Source organism: Aedes albopictus, chromosome 1 (genome assembly GCF_035046485.1).
Source record: "Aedes albopictus strain Foshan chromosome 1, AalbF5, whole genome shotgun sequence".
Classification (NCBI taxonomy): Eukaryota; Metazoa; Arthropoda; class Insecta; order Diptera; family Culicidae; genus Aedes; species Aedes albopictus.
This window is the reverse complement of record NC_085136.1, coordinates 327,397,552-327,423,240: the sequence shown is the minus strand read 5'-3', so window position 1 is coordinate 327,423,240 and position 25,689 is coordinate 327,397,552. Positions and strand designations below refer to the sequence as shown.

The 25,689-nt window shown below is 41.8% G+C and overlaps 1 protein-coding gene and 1 long non-coding RNA gene across 4 annotated transcripts in view; one reads left to right on the top strand and one right to left on the bottom strand.

Annotated features, from left to right (window-relative positions):
* LOC109423650 (cytotoxic granule associated RNA binding protein TIA1) overlaps window positions 1-25,689 on the top strand; it is a 775,397-nt gene that overhangs the window by 676,359 nt on the left and 73,349 nt on the right. The window lies entirely within an intron of this gene.
* On the bottom strand, window positions 21,623-23,084 carry LOC134287767 (uncharacterized). Of its 2 annotated transcripts, none has more exons than XR_009997530.1 (3): window positions 22,758-23,084; window positions 22,264-22,686; window positions 21,623-22,203 (listed from the first exon to the last, which is right to left on the bottom strand). It is a non-coding gene; the product is annotated as an uncharacterized LOC134287767 (long non-coding RNA). The 2 variants fall into 2 exon arrangements; XR_009997529.1 differs by lacking the exon at window positions 21,623-22,203 and having other exon boundaries at window positions 22,389-22,493; window positions 22,553-22,686; window positions 22,758-23,075.

Below are 25,689 nucleotides of genomic sequence, written 5' to 3'. Positions count from 1 at the left end.
GAATCTCTAAGGATTCTCGGGGGATTCAGGGATGTTAAGGTATTTGAGGCAATTTAAAAAAAAGACTTTCAGGGGCTCTACAAAGTTTTAGGGTGTCTCAGAGGCGTATAAGTTGAGCTCAAGATGATTCAGGAAAGTTTTAAGGGAATTGGATTATCAGAGATGTTTCAGGGGGTCTCAGAGGGTGTCCAAAAGGTTTCAAAGAATATCAGGGCATCTTAGGGGCGTTTCAGAGAGTCTTAGGACTCAGGAGGATTCAGGGGAGTTTCTTAGAGGATCCCAGAAGATGTCAAGAATACAGGAAGGAATAACGAGGGTTTTAGGGCATCTCACGGGCATTTCAAATGTTCCGAAGGCATTTCGGGGGCCTAAGATGGTTGCATGAGGCCTCAGAGGCGTCGGAGGGGTCTAAGAGGCGTTCCACAGGTTTTTAGGAGTATTCAGAGAGTTTCATGGGGTCTCATGGACATTCCAGGGGCACTCAGGGGAGTTTCACAGAGTTTCATGGGATCTCGGAGGCATTTAAAGGGTCTCGATGGATTGATGGAGGATTCAAGGAGTTTCAGGTAGCTTCAGAAACGCTCTAGGGAGTTCTAGGGTGTCCCAATCCCAAAGTCTTTCAGAATATTTCAGAGGTATTTCCGGGGGTCTCAGAGGCCTATAAGGGGGTTTCTCGGAATTTCAGGGACGTTTCAGGGAGTCTGACGGGGCTTCAAGTGTAATTGAAGCAATCTCCAATGGTTTTTAGTAAGCTCTGATTGAACCCGCTAGGATTATCAAAATAATGAATGTTGGAATTATTTGTGGAAACTTTGACAACTGCTAAACTGTTTTTTTTTCTATGGAATGGTGAAATAACTAAAAAAGTCTTTGAAAAATACGGCATGCAATTTTCACTAAACTTCTAGAGCACCACATGGATATTTTGGATACCATTTATATTATAAAAAAAAATAAATAAAAAAAAACTTCGACATGATATAACAATTACAAAGCTTTGTGAATTGCTACAGCTGATTTTCTTGGTTCCAGCTTGATCATACTCCCAACGGGATTGAACCTGTCTACTTTCTAAGCACAGTTATCAATTTCAAGTACTCAACGACTAAAGCCACTATCCCAACCAATCTCGATTGTCCATGCTCTGCATCCATAATAGCCAGAATTCTTCCAGCATCGTCTGGTCTTACTTCTCTTCAGGATATGAGAAGAGAAGCCATTGCGTTCGGCCACAGACCAGAAGAACGAGAACACCAGAACGCGCGTCGCAATTATTTTCAGTTCCACAAAGACCATTCATTTGCTAATTTCATCCAAACATTGGCATTCCCACCGTTGCACGACGAAGCACCATCAGCTGGACCGCAACTTGTTCGCGGTGCGTTCTAATTTGCTTAGCTGGTGCATCTCTGCAATAATACACATGCACCTTTCAGGTGGTCTGAACTGTATGTTTGGTTCGATATCGTCGACGGTCATGTGAGAACGTTTCCCGTTAATTTTGGCACGATAACGAGAAGGTTATGCATCTTGGTACAGTTAGATTGGAATCGAATCGAAATCGAATCGAAATCGAATCGAAATCGAATCGAAATCGAATCGAAATCGAATCGAAATCGAATCGAAATCGAATCGAAATCGAATCGAAATCGAATCGAATCGAAATCGAATCGAAATCGAATCGAAATCGAATCGAAATCGAATCGAAATCGAATCGAAATCGAATCGAAATCGAATCGAAATCGAATCGAAATCGAATCGAAATCGAATCGAAATCGAATCGAAATCGAATCGAAATCGAATCGAAATCGAATCGAAATCGAATCGAAATCGAATCGAAATCGAATCGAAATCGAATCGAAATCGAATCGAAATCGAATCGAAATCGAATCGAAATCGAATCGAAATCGAATCGAAATCGAATCGAAATCGAATCGAAATCGAATCGAAATCGAATCGAAATCGAATCGAAATCGAATCGAAATCGAATCGAAATCGAATCGAAATCGAATCGAAATCGAATCGAAATCGAATCGAAATCGAATCGAAATCGAATCGAAATCGAATCGAAATCGAATCGAAATCGAATCGAAATCGAATCGAAATCGAATCGAAATCGAATCGAAATCGAATCGAAATCGAATCGAAATCGAATCGAAATCGAATCGAAATCGAATCGAAATCGAATCGAAATCGAATCGAAATCGAATCGAAATCGAATCGAAATCAAATCGAAATCGAATCGAAATCGAATCGAAATCGAATCGAAATCGAATCGAAATCGAATCGAAATCGAATCGAAATCGAATCGAAATCGAATCGAAATCGAATCGAAATCGAATCGAAATCGAATCGAAATCGAATCGAAATCGAATCGAAATCGAATCGAAATCGAATCGAAATCGAATCGAAATCGAATCGAAATCGAATCGAAATCGAATCGAAATCGAATCGAAATCGAATCGAAATCGAATCGAAATCGAATCGAAATCGAATCGAAATCGAATCGAAATCGAATCGAAATCGAATCGAAATCGAATCGAAATCGAATCGAAATCGAATCGAAATCGAATCGAAATCGAATCGAAATCGAATCGAAATCGAATCGAAATCGAATCGAAATCGAATCGGAATCGAATCGAAATCGAATCGAAATCGAATCGAAATCGAATCGAAATCGAATCGAAATCGAATCGAAATCGAATCGAAATCGAATCGAAATCGAATCGAAATCGAATCGAAATCGAATCGAAATCGAATCGAAATCGAATCGAAATCGAATCGAAATCGAATCGAAATCGAATCGAAATCGAATCGAAATCGAATCGAAATCGAATCGAAATCGAATCGAAATCGAATCGAAATCGAATCGAAATCGAATCGAAATCGAATCGAAATCGAATCGAAATCGAATCGAAATCGAATCGAAATCGAATCGAAATCGAATCGAAATCGAATCGAAATCGAATCGAAATCGAATCAAAATCGAATCAAAATCGAATCGAAATCGAATCGAAATCGAATCGAAATCGAATCGAAATCGAATCGAAATCGAATCGAAATCGAATCGAAATCGAATCGAAATCGAATCGAAATCGAATCGAAATCGAATCCAAATCGAATCGAAATCGAATCGCAATCGAATCGAAATCGAATCGAAATCGAATGGAAATCGAATCGAAATCGAATCGAAATCGAATCGAAATCGAATCGAAATCGAATCGAAATCGAATCGAAATCGAATCGAAATCGAATCGAAATCGAATCGAAATCGAATCGAAATCGAATCGAAATCGAATCGAAATCGAATCGAAATCGAATCGAAATCGAATCGAAATCGAATCGAAATCGAATCGAAATCGAATCGAAATCGAATCGAAATCGAATCGAAATCGAATCGAAATCGAATCGAAATCGAATCGAAATCGAATCGAAATCGAATCGAAATCGAATCGAAATCGAATCGAAATCGAATCGAAATCGAATCGAAATCGAATCGAAATCGAATCGAAATCGAATCGAAATCGAATCGAAATCGAATCGAAATCGAATCGAAATCGAATCGAAATCGAATCGAAATCGAATCGAAATCGAATCGAAATCGAATCGAAATCGAATCGAAATCGAATCGAAATCGAATCGAAATCGAATCGAAATCGAATCGAAATCGAATCGAAATCGAATCGAAATCGAATCGAAATCGAATCGAAATCGAATCGAAATCGAATCGAAATCGAATCGAAATCGAATCGAAATCGAATCGAAATCGAATCGAAATCGAATCGAAATCGAATCGAAATCGAATCGAAATCGAATCGAAATCGAATCGAAATCGAATCGAAATCGAATCGAAATCGAATCGAAATCGAATCGAAATCGAATCGAAATCGAATCGAAATCGAATCGAAATCGAATCGAAATCGAATCGAAATCGAATCGAAATCGAATCGAAATCGAATCGAAATCGAATCGAAATCGAATCGAAATCGAATCGAAATCGAATCGAAATCGAATCGAAATTGAAATCGAATCGAAATTGAATCGAAATCGAATCGAAATCGAATCGAAATCGAATCGAAATCGAATCGAGTCGAAATCGAAATCGAATCGAAATCGAATCGAAATCGAATCGAAATCGCTAGTTTACCCAAACTTTCTCAGAGTTGGACTCCACTGCGTATCATCCCTGTTCGAAAAGGGCCACCTCTCGCCAAGCGTTCACGCAGAGTCGGAATCCAATTTTAAATGGTTCATGTTTCATTTTCTGATTCAATCCAACGTGGTCCGCTGATGCGTGGATCCCAGTCCAACCTGCAGCAAGTGCGTGAATTTCATTCCGTCTTCCCCCTTTGGGAGCTATAGGAGAAACAGATGGACGACGACGACGACAACGACGATTCCGAATGATGATGATGATGGCCCGGCGAAGCTGACTGACGGACAGTCGAACCTAGGGAATGCTTCGCTCATCGCGCGCATTTCGAGCACTCATCGTTGTGCCCCCCATATTTGCATGCGAGATTCATTATTGAAACTGTAAATAATTGAAAACGCGAAACACCGGACGGGGCCGAGCCTCGTTATGGGTCTTGAACGACGGATGGACACATCCAGGAATATAGGCTCAGGTAGCTCGGTAGATAGACGTACGAATTCCGACGACGACGAGCACTCGACGCAAGGCACACATCGCATCGAAGCAACGTGGTGAATGGTTGGCTCACTAGAATATTCAAATGATAATTTCCGAAGCTGAATAGCGGAAATATCGCGCGCGAGAGCTACTGTGTTCGAGTGGGTCTCGCGTTTCACTACGCGCTAGTGTCCGTCTAGTCTAGTTTCCGATGCGTTGGGAATGCAGTTTCACTCTTCAAATGCTTCTGCTGCATCGAGCGACGCGACAGAGGCATCCGGTGCATCAAAGCAAGTGGAGCCCTTGGATTCAACATTTGCGTTAAGGTGGCTCGAGCTGGTGTCCACAGGCGTTGGGAGGATGTGGAGTTTAGGGTGGGTGCATCTAAGCTGGCCCCTATCTATAATTTATAATTTATATAATTTAATTTATATAATTTATTTAGATTTCATCTTCGACCGATTTGGTCGCACAGATTACTGCAACTGGTAACAAATATTTACAAAGCAAGCAATACATAACAGAAAACGCTTTAACATACAATAACATCGAAGAGATTTTCAACGAATTTTACAAAAAATAACAAATGTTACATCTTTCGATTATGGTTAAGTTGTGAGTGATGAAGGGCGCCACACTGAGTTGCACATCTCCCGAAACGCACGGCATCGTACTCCGCTTGGCCAATTCGCAGTCCGGAATGCAGCATCACGGTATCGCTCATCGACGGTGACTTTGAACGATATGAAGTTCAGTGTAGAAACGTCCCTCCACGAAGGTGCCAAACATTTTATGTGCAAAACATCGTCCGCTCCTATAGATTGGCAAACCATCTGCTTCACTTCGCTCTCTGTTACATCCGGAGCAATGTTGGTAACATACAATTGTAGGTTGACGTCGTTCCGAGATTGCATTATTACGTTGCTTGCATTTAATTTTGTCGAAGACAACGGAGATCGATTTGCGGGAGTTAGTGCAATTGGAGATTCCGCTGTAGATTCATTCGGCACACTATTATTGCAATTAACCATTTGAGAAACAATCGAACTGATTCGAGTTATTTCTGATTTAAGGCATTCAACTTCGTTTCTCGTTGCATATTCGCTATCGTTCTTCTTGGGGAGCGACTTTTGAAAACGACCGCGTTCAACATCATCTCGACAAGAATCGCACATCCAGAAAATGTTATCGTGTAAACAAGCGCATCCTTCATCGTAGGACAAGCCTACACACCTCGCGTGATATTGTCGTAGATCCCCACAAAGCCCACACATGACGACGATGTCTTCAGCAACGATTTCATTCTTGCATACCTCGCAGTGTGTGAACATTTTTGGTTCGATGGGTGGAACGTGTGTTGCGGGGTGCGGGAAATCAAATCGAGAGTAAAACAATAGTGTATGACGGCTTCGGCTAGGTGGCTTGTTGGCGTTGTTCGTTGGTGTAAGCTTATTTTCGCGAGAAATAAAACTGTTTTTACAGATTCGTTTTACCACTTCGCGGATAAAATCGTAGTTCGTTGGATAGCGTTTCACATAACACATAACACTGTAGCTGAACTGTATTTTTAACGAACGATTACAACGACGAAAATAAGCAAAAATGCACGGTTAGCGAGAGACAATGCAGCGGTAACAAACGACGACGGGCACAGTATGCCGCTTGCTTACGCTCGAACAAAGGTGTTGCGTATGACCAAGCCTCTCGTCACCGCTTCGGCTGCCGGTACTCGAAAGAGAGCTTCAATCGCTTCTTTCACGGAAAATGGTGCGGCCAAGTCGTGTTAAGAGCCAAGCGTCAAGTGGACACCGGACCAGCCAGCCAGCGCCCTGCTTCAGAAACGACCGAGCAGGGTTTGAAGTTTTATCACCTCCTCCGTTCAGGGAATGACCGTCACCGTCATCGTAGTGAAAAACACATTTCCTCGCGATGAAATATTAATTCGAAAAAGTCATAAAACTGCACTGCCTTATGGCCACCACACTTTGTGTACCGGACTCGGACTCCGTGTAGGTAGGTACATCTCGCCCGGTGCAGTTTTAAAATCGGGACACAAAACAGTTCGCTTTCCCGCTCCCAGTCTGGGAAACGGATGCGTGTCGATGCGGAATGGCACTTTCCGTCGTACAGAGTCGTTGCGTTCGATTCATAATATGGTACTCTGGGGTTAATTGGACACTGAGGAGAGCTGGCACAGCTGTGGAAATATAATAACAAATAATCAGTACGTTTTCCTAAACCTTAAAACCAGAAAATTGAACAAACTTTGGAAATGAAATTATTTTAGACACAAAAGAGGATTGAACCATCTGGTCCTACAACACAAGCGGGCGTCACTGTGGTCTGAGCCAATTTTCTTGAAAACCGTTCATAAGGTTATCAAAAAAGCCTTGGTTTGATGTGTCTCATGGGTTTGGTTTACTTTTACATTTGTTCACTTCCGGTGGAACACCCGAAACTGGATCCGGAACACTGCCGGTTGTCTCAAATACGGTCTGAGACTATTTTCTTTTCATTTTTCTATCGAAAAAGCAGCTATTTGATATGCCGCATGCATGGGTTTGGTCTATTTTTCAATTTGGCCACTTTCTGCAGGACACCCGGAACCAATTCTGGAACACTGCCGGTTGTTTTAATTTGTTGCAATTGGTCAATTCCGGTGGGACATCCGGAGCTGGTTCCCAAACACTACCAGTTGAACAAAATGTGGCCTGAGACTATTTTCTTACAAACCGTTCATTAGCTTATCCAAAAAGCTGCTATTTGATATGTCGCATGCATGGGTTTGGTTCATTTTTACATTTGACCAATTCCGGCGGAGCACCCGGAATCGGTTCCGGAACACTGCCGATGAAAATATGATCTGAAACTGTTTTCCTTCTTACCGTTCATCAGGATATCGGAAAAGCCGTGATTTGATGGGTCGCATGCATGGGTTTGGTTTACTTTTATATTTGGCCACTTCCGGCGGGACAACCGGAACCAGTTCCGGAACACAAGCGGTTCAGATATGGTCTGAAACTATTTTCCCGCTTTCCGTTCATCAGGATATCGAAAAAGCCGCAGTTTGATGTGTCGCATTCATGGGTTTGGTTCACTTTTATATTTGGCCACTTCCGGCGGGACACCCGGAACCGGTTCCGGAATACTAGTGGTTCAGATATGATCTGGTGCTATTTTCCTGCTAACCGTTAATCAGGTTACCACAAAAGTCGCTGTTTGATGTGTCGCATGAATGAGTTATGTTCAATTTTATATTTGGCCACTTCCGGCGGGACACCCACAACCGTTTCCGGAACACTCCCGGTTCAGATATGGTCTTATACTGTTTTCTGCTAACCTTTCATCAGGTTATCGAAAATGCCGCTGTTTGATGTGTCGCACGCATGTGTTTGGTCCTCTTTTATATTTGGCAAATCCCGGCGGGACATCCGGAACCGGTTCCGGAACACTACGGGTTCTAATAAGGTCTGAGACTATTTTCCTGCTTACCGTTCAGCAGATAATCAAAAATGCCGCATGAATGGGTCTGTTGCATTTTCATGTCTGGCCCCTCCCAGGGGTACCGGTCCGGAACACCTAAATGGCTATAACTCCGGAACGGCTGGACCGATCCGAACCATTTTCAATACGAAACAATGGGGCTGTATGCCGCCTCGAATGAACTGTCGGTCATTAGAATCGGTTGAGGTTTACTGCCAAAAAAAGATGTGAGTTTTTGGTACACACACATACACACATACACACACGCACACACAGACTTCACCTCAATTCGTCGAGCTGAGTCGATTGGTATATGTGACTCGACCCTCCGGGCCTTCTATCAAAAAGTCATTTTGGAGTGAACATATAGCCTTTCCAGTACACTTAGTGTACGAGAAAGGCAGAAAAAAAAATTTAAAAAAAATTATTAAACATATTTTGGACGCTTGCGAAGAATTTGGCCAACATTTTTTCTGAAAATAAATTCTCACGCGATGTACAATGATTAAGGAGCAAAACTGAATGCATTAACTATTATTAGATTTTGGATTTTTTTTCGTAAATTTAAGTAAAGATCAAGGTATCGTTACGTTTAACAAAAAATCATTTCATGGAACCAGAAATCTTATCGTTTATCTGGCTTTCAATGTTTGGGCCTGAACTCGTAAAAACCGCAATATTGAATTTTGAACCGTCATTTTGGATTTAGTGTCCGTCATCTTGGAAATTGTGGTCACTATTTTTGAACTCCGGTCATCTTCCCCATACCAAATATACCCACATAGTGCATAGTTTTATGGTCCAAAAAATAAACATTAAACAGCTGCCATCTTAAATTTTTACCCATCTTAGATATTTTGGTCGCCATTTTCTACTTCAGACATCTTCTTCATACCATATTGCATGGTTTTAGGGTCTAAAACACCAATAAACGGTACCATCTTTAGTTTTAGAACACCATCTGGGATTTAAGACTTCCTTCTTGGATTCTCTGGTCGCCATTTTTGACTCCAGATATCTTCCATATACAAAATATACCCATATTGCATGATTTCAGGACTAAAAACTACATTAAACATTTGCCATCTTGAATCTTGAGCCACCATCTTGGATTTTTGACCGCTATCTTGTATATTCTGGTCACCATTTTTGAACTCCGGATACCTTTCCCATACCAAATATACCCATATTGCATGGTTTTAGAGCCTAAAACTCAATAGGCAGCCGCCATCTTGAATTTTGAGTAGCCACCTTGGATTTTAGATCGCCATCTTGGATATTCTGGTCGCCATTTTCGGACACCATCGCCATACCAAATATACCCATACTGCATGATTTTAGAGCCTAAACTCTATCAAACAGGCGCCATCTTGAATATTAAGCCGCCATCTTGATTTTTTGACCGACATAGTGGAATTTCTGATCTCTAGTGTTAATTTCCTTAAAAAAATTCGTCAACTATGCTAAAGGTTACAAAAATCGCCGCAGTTTGATGTGCGCATGATTGGGATTGGTTCAGTTGCATATACGCATACGGCCAGTTCTACCGGTGCTGGTCCGGATCACTGAGAAGGCCATAACTCCGGAACGGCTTGACCGATCCGGACCATTTTCAATCGCAAACTATGAGGAAAAAATTCGGTTGCATTCCAGCTATAATCCGAACGTCGGCCAATGGGAAGTGCCTTAAAAGTGAGCGAACTCTTTTTGCGCACAGACATACATACGTACACACATACATACATACAATTCGTCGAATTGAGTTGATTGGTATATGTGACTTAATCCTCCGAGCCTTCTATCGAAAAATCGTTTTTTGGGTGAACATATAGCCTTTCAGTACAACAAAGGCAAAAAGAAAGTATCGGGAGAGTTTACTGAAGATTCGAGGGCGATGAATTGAGGTGAACCTCATCGGAGAAGTATCAAGGTGTTCCATGGGTTTCGGTGGTATCAGGAAGCTTCAAGTCGTTGAAGTGGATTTAAGGGGGCTTTAAAAAGAATTTGCAAAGCATTTCATAGTACTTCGGGTTGATTTAGGGGTTTTCATTTGGATTCTAAAGTGGTTCCCGGAGGTTTCAGAACAAGGTACAAAAGTTTAAAACATCTAAGATTATAAGCGCCACCTAGCGGATAGTCCGAACATCAGAGAGCTTATTATCGCGCATAGTTCCTGATGTCCTGATCAACTTTTCCAAAGACTATTCTCGACATACAGAAGTTCATAATTTCTAAGACTCACTAGCGCCACCTAGTGGATAAATCGTGAATCAACCGAGTATTAGTTTGATTGTTATCGAAGAGTTCTTGCTGTCCTGATTAACTTAGCCGAAGACGAAATTCTTTCGCTTCTCAAGATTCCGTAGTCCGCGATTCTCAAGATACAGCAGTTTAAAATATGTAAGGCTCAACTGCGCCGCCTGGCGGATATATTCAGACACTCCCTGACTTCCGGACGTCCTCAACAATATTGGTTGATTTTCGACCGTCTTGATAATTTATGGGATTTTTTGGCGCTATATCGGTCTTCGGGTTTCTTTAAAAACAACCGATTAGGTTAAAAGCCGACGTTTCGAATGTTTATTCATTCATCCTCAGGGCAAACTACAAATTTCACATTTAGTCACTTATTAACATATAACATACAGATTATACAAATTACTTACACCAAACAGTTATTTCTATGTCAAGTGGTTTTTGAACATGGATTTTGGAACGGCTGACAAAATTACACTGTAATATTTAAACAAAAATCCGGACATAGTGACTAAATTCATTTGAATGGGTCTAACATTTAACGTAGCACAAACTTACACAGCTTTCACCCGCGCACATCCAAACGGTTATGAATAAAAATGTTTCAAATGTCCGAATTTTTGTTTAAATATTACAGTGTAATTTTGTCAGCCGTTCCAAAATCCATGTTCAAAAACCACTTGACATAGAAATAACTGTTTGGTGTAAGTAATTTGTATAATCTGTATGTTATATGTTAATAAGTGACTAAATGTGAAATTTGTAGTTTGCCCTGAGGATGAATGAATAAACATTCGAAACGTCGGCTTTTAACCTAACCGGTTGTTTTTAAAGAAACCCGAAGACCGATATAGCGCCAAAAAATCCCATAAAAAAGTCCTCAACAATTTTGTTCAACATGCTTCATTTCTCCACGATAATCGCAAATCTTACTAATCTCTAAATAGATCGCTGAGCGTTAAGAGTTCTGACTGGGTTTCAGAGAAGGCTTTTAAAGGAGTTATCAGAGAGTTTTCAAGGCATTCTAAAGTGTTTCGGGTGGTTTCAGGGAAATCCATGGGGCTTTTGAAGTGGTCGGGATTTCAGAATGTTGTCAGAGAGATTTGAGAGATGTTTCAAAAAAGCGTCAAAGACGTTTCAGGGGGCTTAGCCCTCGAGCGATCGCGCTGTTGTATTTTGTACAAAAAGTTGAAAAAATCTCGCTTTTTGTACTCAGAATTAGCGTGGTGCTGACGGTGGTGGCCAACCGCGCGAGTTACGGAAGGTTAAGAGACTTCTAGTGGGTTTTCAGTGATGTTTCTTGGGGGTTTCAAGATGCTACAAGACGTTTCAGGTTTCTTTTCCGGGGTTTCAATCAGTTTCCGATGTATTTTCTAAAACCTCCAAGCTTCCCAAAAAGTATCCAGGGGTTTTATTAGGGCTGTCCAAGCGTTTCAGGGTTTTCCAGGTGCTTTCAAATGGATCAAGGAAGGTTTCAGGGGAAGGATTGGAAGTGGTTTCCGGAGAATGTATGTTCCAAGGATGTTTCAGAAAGGTTTCAAGGCATATCATTGCGTTTGAAGAGATTTCTGAAAGGTTTTTGGGGTGACTTCTGTGGTGTTTCCGGGGGTTTCAGTAAGTTTCCAAGACGAATTCAAGGGGTTTATTCTGAGGCTTTATCAGGGCTTCTCTGAGGGTTTCGAGAGGGTTCTAGGGGAAAGGGGTTTACTAGGGAATCAGGCGAGGAGGGTTTCTGAGAGAGTGCAGAGGCTTTTCAGAGGCGTTTTAAGTTCATTCAGGGGTTTCAGGGAGTATCAGGAAGTGTCAAGACGCTTTAAGGGATTTAAGTTCAGTTTTTGGGCTTCATGCAGTTTGTTATATGCTTTTGTAGGTTGCAGTGAGCTTCCAAGATGTTCAAGGAGTTTCAATGGATGTTTTAGTGGGGTTTTGCAGCATTTCAAGACGTTGCGGGAGGTATCTGAGGGGTATTAGGGATTGTAGCCTTAGGGTGGCTCTAACAGAGGGTTCAAGTGGTTTTCCAAGAAAGTTTCAAGGGTTTTATTAGGGGTATCAAGGCATTTCAGGGTGTCTCAGCCGGGTACAAATCTCGCGCTTAGTATCATACGGGTATCTACAATGATCAATTTCTCTTCATCGATTTCCTCTTTAATTGATAACTTGGCCCGTAAATAATTTTCGGTTATTTTTGTTGTTGTAGCTCTAGTCGCCCTTTATCGGAAATGCACCGAGAGATCATCCGAACATTGAACGTATTTGCCGGAATAATCCGAAGAGAAAATCGACGAAAAGATAATCGAGGAAGAGAAATCGATCATTGTAGAAACACCCGTATGATACAAAGCGCGAGAAATGATTTCAGGGGGATCTTGAAGTGATTTCCAGGGGGTTTCAAGATGTTCCTAACGAGGTTTTCTGGATGTTTCAGAAAACTTGCGTGGCGTGGCAATACGATTTAATGCATTTCAAGACTTTTCAGGTGGTTTATGAACTTTCAGGGGGCTCTCTAATGAGTTTCATAGGCATTTTAAGACGTTTGATGGGTTTTTAGTCATCTAATCCCCCTGGGGGGGGGGGAGCTTGAAAGTGGTTTCCGCAATCAAGTTTCAGGTATGTGCCAGAGAGAAGTTTCAAGGTATGCTAAGTAATTTCAGGGAGTCTTGGAATAATCCTAAAGCCCCCTTAAAATTTATTAGTGGAGTGGCTCTGTTGTGAGGCACGTAACCATCACATCGAGGACCTGGGATTGTATCCCAATCGCGACAAACTCACATAATGTACGTGTAACTGCAGGCTCAGAATAGCACTACGGACCACCTGTTCCGGGGGTAGAGGTCCACCAAACAGGTAACCTCAATTCAAGGTGTCCGGCGACCCTTTCATCAGCACAATGAGTGGTTGAGGGGGTTTCAAAGACGCTCGATCTTTAACGGGGGCCGTAGCGTGGGCAGATCACATTTTTGGGTTGCGTTGCGGCGGAAGATCTACCAAACCGAACCCTAGTCCTAACTGCTGCCAACTATGGAACAGCATATTTTAGTAAAATTAGTCCTTGGGGGCCATCCATTAAGAACGTCACGGTCCTAGGGGGGACTGAGGGTTTGTGAAAGTGTGACAAGCAATTTATTAGGTATAGGAAAAACTCGTACGAAGGGGGAAGCGTTACATGGGGTCTGAGTGGGTCTTAAGGGGGTTTCGGAGTCATTTTTGGAAGTCTCAGAGCATTTTATGCTGGTTTCAGATGCGTTTTTAGGGGTTTCGGTTTAGGGGGATTTTTGGAGGCATTTTAGGAAGTTCAGGTGTGTTACATGGCTTAAGGGCGATTTTGGAGGCATTTCAGGATGTGTCAGACCATTTTTGGCGTGATTCAGAGGCGTTACGGAAGCGTTACGGAGGAGTTTTCGGAGGATTCGGAGCTTATCAGATGCGTTACATGGGGTTCGAGGGGGTTAAAGGGAGATTTTGGGGGCATTTCAGGAAGTTTCAGAGCATTTTCGGCGGGATTCAGAGGCGTTACTTAAGCGTAACGAAGAGTTTTCGGGGCTTTGAAGCCTCTCAGGTGCGTTACATGGGGTCCTAAGGGGTTTAAGGGGGTTTTTGGGGGCATTTCAGAAAGTTTCAGAGCATTTTCGGCAGGATTCAGAGGCGTTAACACGTTAAGAGTTACGGAAAGTTTTCGGGGACTTTGGATCGACTTAGGTGCGTTACACGGGGTCGTGGGGGTTTCAGGGGGATCTTGTAGGCATTTCAGGAAGTTTCAAAGGATTTTTAGAGACCCTATCACAATATAAATATAAAGATTGTCTTGAAATCCCCTGATACGACCCTGACTTAAAATGCCTTGAAATGCCCCTGGAACCTCCGTAATCCCATTGAAACGCCCTTGAAATCATGATAATCAAATTCAAATGCCTCTGAAACCACTTTGGACGCCTTTAATAGGGTCCATAAACCCTCTGAAACGAACCTGAAAACCCCTTGAAATGCCATAAAACGCCCCTAAAACCTCTAGGAACGCCCTTAAAATGTTCCTGAAACACCCTGAAACTCTTTTAAATGACTCTGAAATACCTTAAAACGCCCCTCAAACCTCTTGCAACGCCCTTCAAAGGCAATAGAGCAAGTATTGGTCGCAGTGGTTTTGCCCCGAACAGAGAAAATAAACTCATACAACGTCAGTTCTTCCTTCGGAAGGGAAGTGAAGCGTGTTTCTGAACTAGCCCCGGGTTAAGAATCTCGGTTATAAAGTTGAAAAAAAAAACCTGAAGTACCCTGAAAACCCACTATGTTCTCTAAGACTTTCTGGAACCCCTTGAAACTACACGGAAAGCTTTTGAAGTCTTGTGACATGCGCGTGAAATCTTCTAGAACCCCTCGAAAAATCCCAGGAATGCCCTTGGAACGCCTATGGAAATGTACTGGAAATCGCTTTCAAAACGGTCCAAAAAATCCCTAAAGCTTCCTGTGATCGCTTGAAACATTACTTCTCCCCCGAGAGCGGCCATCACCCTCTTTCGAGTCCATAACTCAAACGGACCCGTATACTTGGATATCGGCGAGCTGCAACTCTTAATTATGTGATTATGTTTTCAAACCAAACATTTTGCGTAAAATGGATAATTTTATAGAAAAAGGTAAACGCCATATTTCTATCATATATGTATTCGGGCATTGATTTTAACCCTAAAAGGGATACCTTCATGGCCTCAGTTTCGTCACCTCGCTGAGTGTGTTCCATCAAAGACGAGCTCTGAAAGGCGCCTGGGGTCCAATGGACCCCAGGTATCCCTTTTAGGGTTAAGGAGGCTATTTTGTGATGACAGTTTAACCCTTTGGAGCCGGAGGGGTCATATATGACCCCAACATAGAAACGGCTGTATAAATCCACCCATTCGATAAAACAGAATACTGTCTTTAACAAAGTTGTTGCAAATTGAGTCCTCTATTAGGGAAAAATTGGGATATTTGTATTTGGGACTTCATTGATAACCTAGAACATCCTGAACATCATGAAATTTGGAAAACGAAATAATTGACATACCAGTTGTTCTAAAAGCTAAACTTGGATGTGAGTTTCGTTTATATGTATCCATGTAGCCTTCATCAAGAACATCAAAAGGTGTTTTATATTCTGGGATGTTCTAGGTGTTCCAAACTGTCCTGTAGTGAAGTCTACAAGAATAATTTTATGTATTTCCGCCACAACTAACAGCATTGCATAAGACACTGGGATCCGTGAAGCTCTTGACATTCACAATGTCAGTTTAATACGCTATAGGGATATTCCAGGTTAGTCAAACTACCTTGGAGTTCAGGACTTCAGGTCTACACTCGTAACAGTATCCATATCTGTTAAACTGAGTAACGCTACATAATCAATCGCAGTTACTGGAGCAATCTGAAGTCTAAGAGCTTATTATAAACCTTTGGGACATCTAGGGTCGTCCAAACTGTTCAATAATAAAGTCCTTCAAATCTACAAGAATAATTTTATATATGTTTACCATATATAATAGTATTGTATAATCTACTGGGATCCACGAAGCTCATGAAATCTCAAATGTCATTCAGAGACACTGCAGGGGTTTTCCAGGTCAGCCACGAGTTCAGGACTTCAGGTCTACACTCGTAACAGTATCCATATCTGTTATACTGAGAAACGCTACATAATCATCCGCAGTTACTGGAACAATCTGAAGTCTACTTTTTTATTATAAACCTTTGGGACATTCACGGTCGTCCAAACTGTTCTATAATGAAACCCTTCAAATCTACAAGAAAAACTTTGTGTTTTCACCATAAATAATAGCATAGCATTTGCTGAGATCTGTGAAGCTCTTGAAATCTCAAATGTCATTTAGAGACACTGTGGGAATGTTCCAGGCCAGCCAAACTATCCATGAGTTCAGAACTTCAGGTCTACTCTCGTAATATCAGCTATATCTGTCATACTGAGTAACGTTTCATGATCAATCGCAGGGGCTGGACCAACCTGAAGTCTACTATATATTATTATGAACCTTTGGGATACTGAGAGTCGTTCAAACTATCCTGAAGTTTAGCTATCGATAGTAACAGTATTGATTCTCACAATGAACTTTAAACTGTAATCTGTAATCTCCCTGGCATATCATGAGTCATTTCAAGATAGTTTTGAGATATTCCAGATCAACAACACTACTCCGAAGACCATTGCTTCAGGTCTACACTTGTGATAATAACTTTTGCCACTACGTTAAGTAATGTTATATAATACACTGTACTTACCAAAGTAGTTAGATGAACAATATTACTTCAAAAAAATACTCAAAAACGCTGTCCAATCTTGCAAACTACGAAAAACACGAAATTTATTGAGAAGGTAGAAAACTCGTCAAAAGCGTATGGAACACTTTGAACTCATGTGGGAGTCAATTTGCCATATACAAAGACCGTTGATGAATGAGGACGATACCCCTATAGCTTCATGTCTGTGTAATCTGGTACAAATGACACCTTAGTAGCATCTCGTCTCTTCGGACATGTAGAATTATCTAGTCTAGTCTAGTCGACACATACACAGCCATCTCTTGAATGACTCTAGGAAAATGATAAAATCGACTAGCGCATCATAGATGTATTGCAATGCGGTGAAGTACAAGCTGTTCAGCGTCATTGAATACAATTGAACTAAACAATAGTACGGCGACATTTTGTCAGCCGCTCCATAAAGTGTGTTAAGATGTGATGAAAAAATGTTGGGAGTGACGTTGCTAAGAAAGTCAATGTCACTCCATGGCAGCTCTCCTTCCAGGGGTTGGAATAAAGGAACTTCCCCCTCAAGTTCAGGCTCAAAATCCAGAGCAAATGTATGGAATTATTCCTTACTTTCGTTGGAAAACTTCCAATCTTGCTAACATTTTTGAGATAGTTCTAATGCAATTTAGGAATTACTGAAATTATTATCTTCGCAAGATTTGAGATTGGTTTCATTTTTTTTTTTTTTTTTTTTTATGGTTTTTCTTGCCCCAATGTACCCCAAGAACACATATGCGTTTGACCGGATGACCAGGACGACGCGACGCAATCCGGGCTCCCGGGGAAAAGCCAGCAGAGAGACGTTCATGGCTTTTTATTGGCCGCGTTGAGCCCTCAATTCCGCGCATTAGAATGGCTAATGAGCCGCATACCTTTATGTGCGTCGGAGTCCCTCTCTCTCCCACTCTTTGGGGACGGGATTTCGCCATAAAGTTAACAATGACTGCGGAGAGCTTTCCCGGGGGATAAGCTCGTGAGTTCGTGAGGACTGCCGAAGGCGGCGAGGTGTGGTTTAAATTAATAATTTGTTGTTATACGCTAAACACGTTCGCCGGCCGCCGTCCGGTGGTGGAGGTGAAAATTTCCACTCGCTTTGATCCTCACCGTTATTGCACTCAGAGCGAAGTGCGACGTCGGTGCAGGTGCTTACCAAGCAAGGACCAATGCAAATCAGCCACTCCGGGAGGATTTCGACGCGTCAGTTTGAAGCCGAGTGGAATCGGATTTAGCCTTTTCTGTTGACTGCACAACGAAGTGCTACAAAGTGTACGGGCCCAGCTTTGCCTCGGTTTGCTGGTTTGTTGTAAAAGAAGAAACGCACTACAAATTGTTGCATTGTTGAGTAGCAGTCACATTCGCTTGATTTCTTTGGAATGGTGGCTACGAAAGAGGAGTCATAGGAATTGATGAATTAAAATTGAAACGAAATCGAATCCAAGTCGAATAAAAATCTATGCCCTGCTATGACTTCAAATGATGCCATAAAGTCAGTTGAAGACAACTCAAGAAACCCAACAAGGACAGTAACGACAATAACTACCACGATACCAAAAGACCACAGACAAATTATACGCCATCGTCATCCCAACAATGGCACTGAATGGCCAAACGACGAGACAAGGCCTTTCTCCGTTTGCCCCCGTTACGACGAAAACGACAACAGCGCGATGCGATTCTGATGTGATGGTGGCGAAAGTGTTCTTGAATGGCGACGTGATGCCATCGTGGTGGTTATTTGCATCCTTTACGAGCACTGCTACTAGGACTAGTCGAGTCAGGGTTTGGGTTGATACGATGCGGTCTCCGGCGGTGTCAGTGTCAGTCAGCCAGTATACGATGCGATGTGATGCTGAATTGGTGCCACCGCGTCGTCGTTGCAACCCGCAATTTTGCGCGGCGGCTGTCCAACAGTTGATGGCCCATTGTGTAATGCTCGGCTTCTCTTTTTTGTTGTGGTGGGCCATTGAGTCGCTCACCACTACTGCGGGACTGGGGACTTAGTGTGTGGAGCAACTGGAGCGTGGTTGTCTGTTGTGGCGTGGTCGTCGGTCGTCGGTTGTATTGATGGCAGAATCTCTTTCTTCCGTGAATGGAATCAATAGCAAATAACTTTTCCGTCCTCGTTCGTCGTTCGTCGGTGGCGGCTATCACTGCTAGCTGCTGTATCGTGAGCGTTCCGAATCAAGGCTGGAAGAAATTACAATCCTTTCCACTCACGCGACGAAGACGACCCCGAACGGAAGGAAGAATGCAGCCGAGATAACTGTATATAAGCTCAATAAAAGCCGGATATTGTTAAATGAAAAGTTTCAGTTAAGTTTGTTTATTATATGGCTTATTTTGAAAGTTGCTCCTTTTTCCCTCGAAGGGGTCGGAAGTGGCTCTTGAAGAGTCGAGAACGAGAGTTGGTTTTGTAGTTTGATCCATGCTTCTCCTTCGCCAGGCCATTTCCTCGGGGTCTGGTCTGACCGGAAGGAAGCCTGCAGCAGCGCAGATACCTATTTTCCATTGAAGAGTGTCGAGAGTTTTGCTGTTTGTAAGTGAAATGATCCTTGAACTGGTTTGTTGCTTCGTACACCGGAAAATGCTTCTACTGGAGAAAAGCGAAGCCGATGGGACGACTCGAGCCAGGAACAACAACAACGCAACCGGGGATAAAGGCAATAGAATGTTACAACTCCACTTGAGATTTGTCGGATCCTTCATCCCATCCCACGCGTACCAACATGAATAAATGATGGGAACCTGCTTGTGCTATCCTGTTGCACCAACAAGTAGAGCAGTTATCCTTGCGTTCATGAGCATAGTTTGGCTAGATGAACAAGAAGTCGGCAGGCGGAGAGGCAAAGCCAACAACCACTTTCCAGCAGAGAGTAGCTGTGTTTTCAAATATTTGGTTTGAAATAAACACTTGAACACTTTTCAAGTGGCCGGGCTGAATGCAGCAACAAACTGCTCGAAATATGATACAACTTCAAACACCAGCACCCGGTGGCGGGAGGAGCTGCCAAAGTTTTCAAAGGTTTCTCACTTTACCGCCAACCAACGTTTGCAAGTGTTTCGAAATGGAGTGAGCCCTTTAGTTGGCTTTTAAGTGTAACACTTTTAAGAGCTAATTTGGAAGCGATTTAGTCAGAGTTGGTCGGGGTTCTGCTAAACCGAACCAAAGACCATTTTTTGAAAAATTGAGTTTTCTTTATCATTGGATGAAGAAATTGATGATCCTCCTTCCATGTAAAAATGCAGTAATTCTGTCAGCTCTTCGTGGAGTAAATTCAAAATTTCTGTTTGGCAGAACATACAAAAAATAAAATTGCATCCAACCAGAGTGAACTGTAAATCATTCCATAGAATCAGCGAAATGTTTTAGTGTTGGTCCAGATGAAGAACATTTCAAGTTATGCTCATCGCCGTCAAATTTCTAACTTCCAACCGACTCATAGTAACAATCTGTGGGAGAATTGACAACGTTATTAGAAATACGGATGTTGGAGGATACAATTACGTTTCGATGGTGCTGAACGCCATTTTTCCAAATCACATTCAGCCAGACTGTACCAAATTCACTGCATTTTAGAATCTATTTATTCTCAACAATACAAAAATCAACTGGTTTTAAATACATGCGTTATGTCGACACACCCCATACTGATAATTTAACACAGAAGCCGTCATTGAACAACAAGGCTAATAAGAATAATAAAGCTTGAAAAAAATCGAACACTTGGTTCGCTTTGGCTGATCGAAAAATGGCGTTTTCACGAAAACCATGCTAGAGAAGAATGTTTAGAACTTGATTCAGACTTAACGACTGACCTTCAGCTAAGTAAAATGACCTAGAGGTAACGTGCTTGGTTATCACTTAAAGGACCCAAGTTCGAATCTCTTCAATATTTTCGATTTTTTTTGTCTTAGTTCACTTTGGCAGATCATTTTCATGGTTTTCTTCGACCAGTATAAATTTAAAGTACACAAATTGCTCCATTTTCACATCTCAGGACCTCAGGACATGCAAAGACATCATTTTATATAATCACTCTTGCTCTGTGCCTACACATGCACCGCCTATAAAAAAACATAGCTGGGAACGGCTGAGCTGGGAGGGCTTCCGCCGTTCATATTTCAAACTATTTTGGACTTCCATAATATACGCGTCCTCTCTGATTCATGTAAAGAATTGTGAGTGATATCGATTTCAACTTCATGGACGTTGAAAATCGAGTTTTTTTTTACAATCCGACTGGTTTTCTCTGAAACAAAGAAACACAGTCAGCCACACTGAACTATAAACCATATTCCAATGTTTTTGTTCAGCCAGAGTGAACTGAGTGCGAAGTACTCAAAAATTAAATATCTTTATATCAATGCTTTCAAATAATTTACATGTATTCTTCATCTCTGATGGTTAATAAAGGCTTGTAAGTTACATATAAGCGGAAAAGTTTCAAATAATCTTAGCTGTTGTTTATTTATGAGTTGTTGAACTTTAAGTTTAATTATCTCGGAATAAAGTTTTTGGCGCTTAGTTCGGTTTAGCAGAACCCCGGCCAGTTGGTATTCCTAAAATATACACCTCTTATATTATTTCAACGGTATCTGGCCATTAGGCCGAATTACGTACGTACATGGCACATACCTTGCCTCTATTGCATGCTAACATTGTTTGGACTATACTTCATGGCTATCACACAACTCTCCTATCAGAGATTATTCGATGCTTTAAAAATGGGTTATTCTATCGAAGTATAAGCATGCATATAACCCAATCAAATCATTCGACTAAGCTGCCCGTCCTTGGCTTTAAGCTAATTCGGCCTAATGATACTCCAACAAACATTTTTGCTGTATAAGAGTGAAACAAACTGTTCTTAAGCTAACTTTAGCTTTAGAAACTGTTATACAGCTAGTTAAGTTACTTGAGACGTTGGGCCCAACATTTTTCGGCTTTACGTTGTTGTGGAGGTTCGACCTAAGCAGAAGAAATGGCTTACAGTCGTCTCGGCTAGCACAAAATCAAACGCCAACTAATGATCAGATTACGGTTTCATAACCAAGCCATGTATTCAATCAGATTCCTGCACTGACCCTATTCTGCCTAACTGGTTTCTTTCTTAATACTAAAATATTGTTTTGCTTAACTTGCTACTCACGGACCGGCTGATGCTGACATGGGCCATTCCCGACGATCGGACGGCTCTTAGTTTGGACGACGACAACCCTCCACAGATCGCATCTCGCTGCGCTGCACACCGGCTTTTCCGGACGCGTTAGGTGGTGGCCACTCAATCTTGGCGAGTGTTTTCTTGTTGGCAGCTTACCCGTCGGCGTACTGTCTGCGAAAGTCCAAAAGACACAAGAAAAGGCCCTGCGGAAATCCGCCCGTGTTAGCCCCAGATCGTTTTGTTGCAGCAATTAGACTTACTTTCTATGAAAGGCCTTTTCTCGAGACGGTTCAGTTGAAGCGATGCGTTTGGCACCGCGCACGGATAACAGGGTGATCCGATCGATTCCGTTGAGTGATCAAGAGCCGGAGCGATCTAAGGATTATCGAAGCATGATTATAAACTCGTATGTCGGCTTCTTGCACTTCTACTCACCCTATGGATACGTGCAGGCCAAGGAATCAGCGCTTCGGAACGATGTGGGTTGCCAGTTCGCAATGGTGCAGATCGTCCTACCCGTATTCAGGTCGCTGCCCGGACACCCGTTTTTCCTCCGTGAATTCGCGGTGTGTGTGGCTCGGTCCGGACTCGCTGACTACGCCGTCGTGTGCGGTCAATCTTGCCGACCCCGATCCTCTAACCGGATGATGGCTGACACGTTCCTCCTGCGTTGTCAAATGTGGGGTTAGACCTTTTTGCATAGGGCTTTTCGGGAACTTCTTACCTTCGGACACTTTTATTCGCGTTCGCACCGCAGGAAAAACTCAGTGCGAGCTTGCCGAATTGTGCAGCAGCTTGCCGGATCTTGTACAAGATTTGTAGAGCGTGATGTTTCCAGACCGATAGTGCGATCTGTTTCTGGAGAAAAATCGTGGGTGGCACAAGCGATTAGATTTTCGTTATCATCCGGAATTTTCGGCCACTCTTACCTCCTGTGTTGGGCACTGCTCCTGCCCAAGTTCCGGGATTCGGTGTCAATTCACCCCGTGGTTGATATTACGGAGCAATTTCCTCCACTTTCTTTCGGACCGCGTTTTTGCCGCAGCTCACACCGATCCGTCTGCCTTTTCTGCCGAGTTTCGATGACGACGTTGTCGTTGGCGGATGTGGATTTGTAACTTTGGCAGTGCAAGAAAATCAGCAATTCTTGCTTGTATTTCAAGCAAGTAGCCCATGTCAGGGGGTCGCAGGATGGTGGCTCGTGTGCACTGTTATTTCGGCTTAGTAACTAAATGTGTTATGGCTTGTTTCTTTATGGCTAAACGGGCTATTATCACATCATATTCTGAATTTACATTTTAACGTAACAACGTACTTCGGCCTAACATGCTTCGGCCTATTGACCCAGCACCGGTTAAAATCATGTGTTATTTTATTCGATTTATCATGAGCCTGGAACAAATGAACCAAATTGAGAATAACGTGTGCTTCCAGAGCCGGCCTTCTGAACATGAGCCTGTAAAAAAATTCCAAACAGCACTCCTGGGGTATCCTAGGAGGTACTTTTAGAGAAATACTTGTAGGAAAACAAAGGGAAAATCCAAAGACAATTCGTTGGAAATTTCAGTACAAGCTTTCGAGGAGTTCAAACATTAAATCATGGTTAAATCCCAGAAGGAACGCCTAACTGTATCCCAAAAAAGAACTTGCTAGGTTATATTTTTTTTATTAAGAGCAGGGAAAATCCCCTGGGAGTGGAATGTCCATTTGAATCCCTTCTCCCAGAGGTAGAAAACCTCCTTTTCTTTTCAAAAATACATTACAATGGCACTTCCAGTGAGAATGATATCTCTTTAAAAGAAGTGCATAAGTTACTACAATTCAATTATTAAATAATATATACAATTCATTTGTGAGGTAACGATGACTGGTGGGAACGGTGGTGAAGAAATACGGCTGACGGGTTTTGCAATCTCTTCGGCTGGCAGATAAGCCCCTTTCGGACGCGCGTGTGGTCTGGAAGAGCTGGACTATCCTCTCGGCCGACGGATGAGCGGACCATGGACGGTTTTCCAACAGCGCAGCATCCCAGAAGGAATTCCAGAAAGAATTCTAGGACAAAAAAAACTCTTTGGAGAATCTCAAAAAGAAATCCTGATTCCAGAAAAACTTGAAGGAATTGTAGCAGGAAATCCTGAACGAATTCAAAAGTAACATCTAGGTTACTCCCAGAAAAAATCCTTGGAGAAATTTCAAAATGATGTCTTGAGTAAAACATAGAATAACTTTTTGAGAAATTCCAAGTTCAGGTGGAATTTCTGAACAAAAAACTCCCGGAATTGGAGGAATCGAAAAGGAAATGTCTGATCAATCCCGGAAAAAAAATCCTGAAAAATCTAAAGAGTCAGGAAAGTTTTCATGCATCCGAGCAAATACATATGTCTCTTCGAACTCCGAGAGATGATGAAGCGCAATCGTATGCGACTGTCTAAAGGTATCCTGGAAGCAGTCTGTGAGAAATTCACGGATGAATCCCAGAAGAAACTCTTCTGGGAAACCTGGAGGAGTTCCAGAAAATTACACAAAATATCATGATACCGCCTAAAGATATTTTAAATGAAACTCCTAGAGTTATCTCAACAGATACTCAAGAAGAAATCCCTGGTGGAACTTGTCTTTGAAATCTCAAGCGAACTCCTGTAAAGGGTTTTTCGAAGGAACCACTAAAGGGATTTCAAAAGTAACGTCTACGAAAACCCCAAAAGAAGCTTCTTAGGGAATGGCAAAAGATTATCTAGGGTAGAAATCTTCTTCATCATATGCGCTGATTCCCGTCACATTACACAAAAAATAGCCAATAATCAACATCTCCAACTAAAATTTGCCAATACCTCATCAGATAGAAGCCTAACGGTGTATACTATTAATAACCAGCCTGTATAGCACTGAAAACTGAACAAAGACGCTAAATTTCACGTTGAGATTTCACTTCCACTTTTCTCATACGAGTTGAAATTTTCCCCGTTTTACGTATGACGAAGGAAACCACACCAAAGCCTAGCCGAATTATTCTACATCACTGATCAATTTTCATTTCGTTTGCTTCCTTTCTAGAAATGACCCTCAAGTCATACTCCACAAAAGCTATGTGGCACTTCAGAGTTGGATTTCACTGCTGCAGAATGCAGTAAAAGCTGCTCAAATAATCGAAGAAAAAACTTTTTTCTATTAGTAAAATGTAAACAAACAAGTTTTTTTTTCGTCCAAGGGAGGATGCAAGCGAATGTGTGCGTGGATTTAATGCAAACGAATCATCGTATTTCACAACATCAGAGAAAGATTTCTTCTTTGCGGTTTGATGGCATCTTATGAGCTGGAGTGCAAAAAATAAATCTATCTTATGTCAAAAGTTTTTTTTGCTCCATACTATTGCGAAAACATGATTTGATATACAAATGTTGTGAATAATTTGACCGACTTTTCGAATACACAACTAAACAAATACACAAGAATCAAACATGATTTTTGACCATCCTACTTACCATAGGGACAAGCAGAATGTACGACGGAAATTAAATTTATATTGTGACTGAAATAGAAATGTAGTAGATGGAAATAGAATTTGAGGGACAATTATTAAATCCAGCTACTTTAAGAAAGTTGTTATACAACAATGTTTTATATGACATAAAAGGTAATTCATGAATTACTAATTTGGTACCAAATTGGTCATGAGTTCTTAGGTGAAGTGTACGAATAAACTTGATCATTTATTGGTCGGTACCTAATATGACGGAAATAAATTAAAACCGTAGAAAATTTCAATGAAATTACATGGATGCATTTCGGAAAAACAATCCTTGAGGAATTAAAAAAAAAACAAAATCTTACGAGAGTTCCTGCTATGCTGCTGGAGGAACA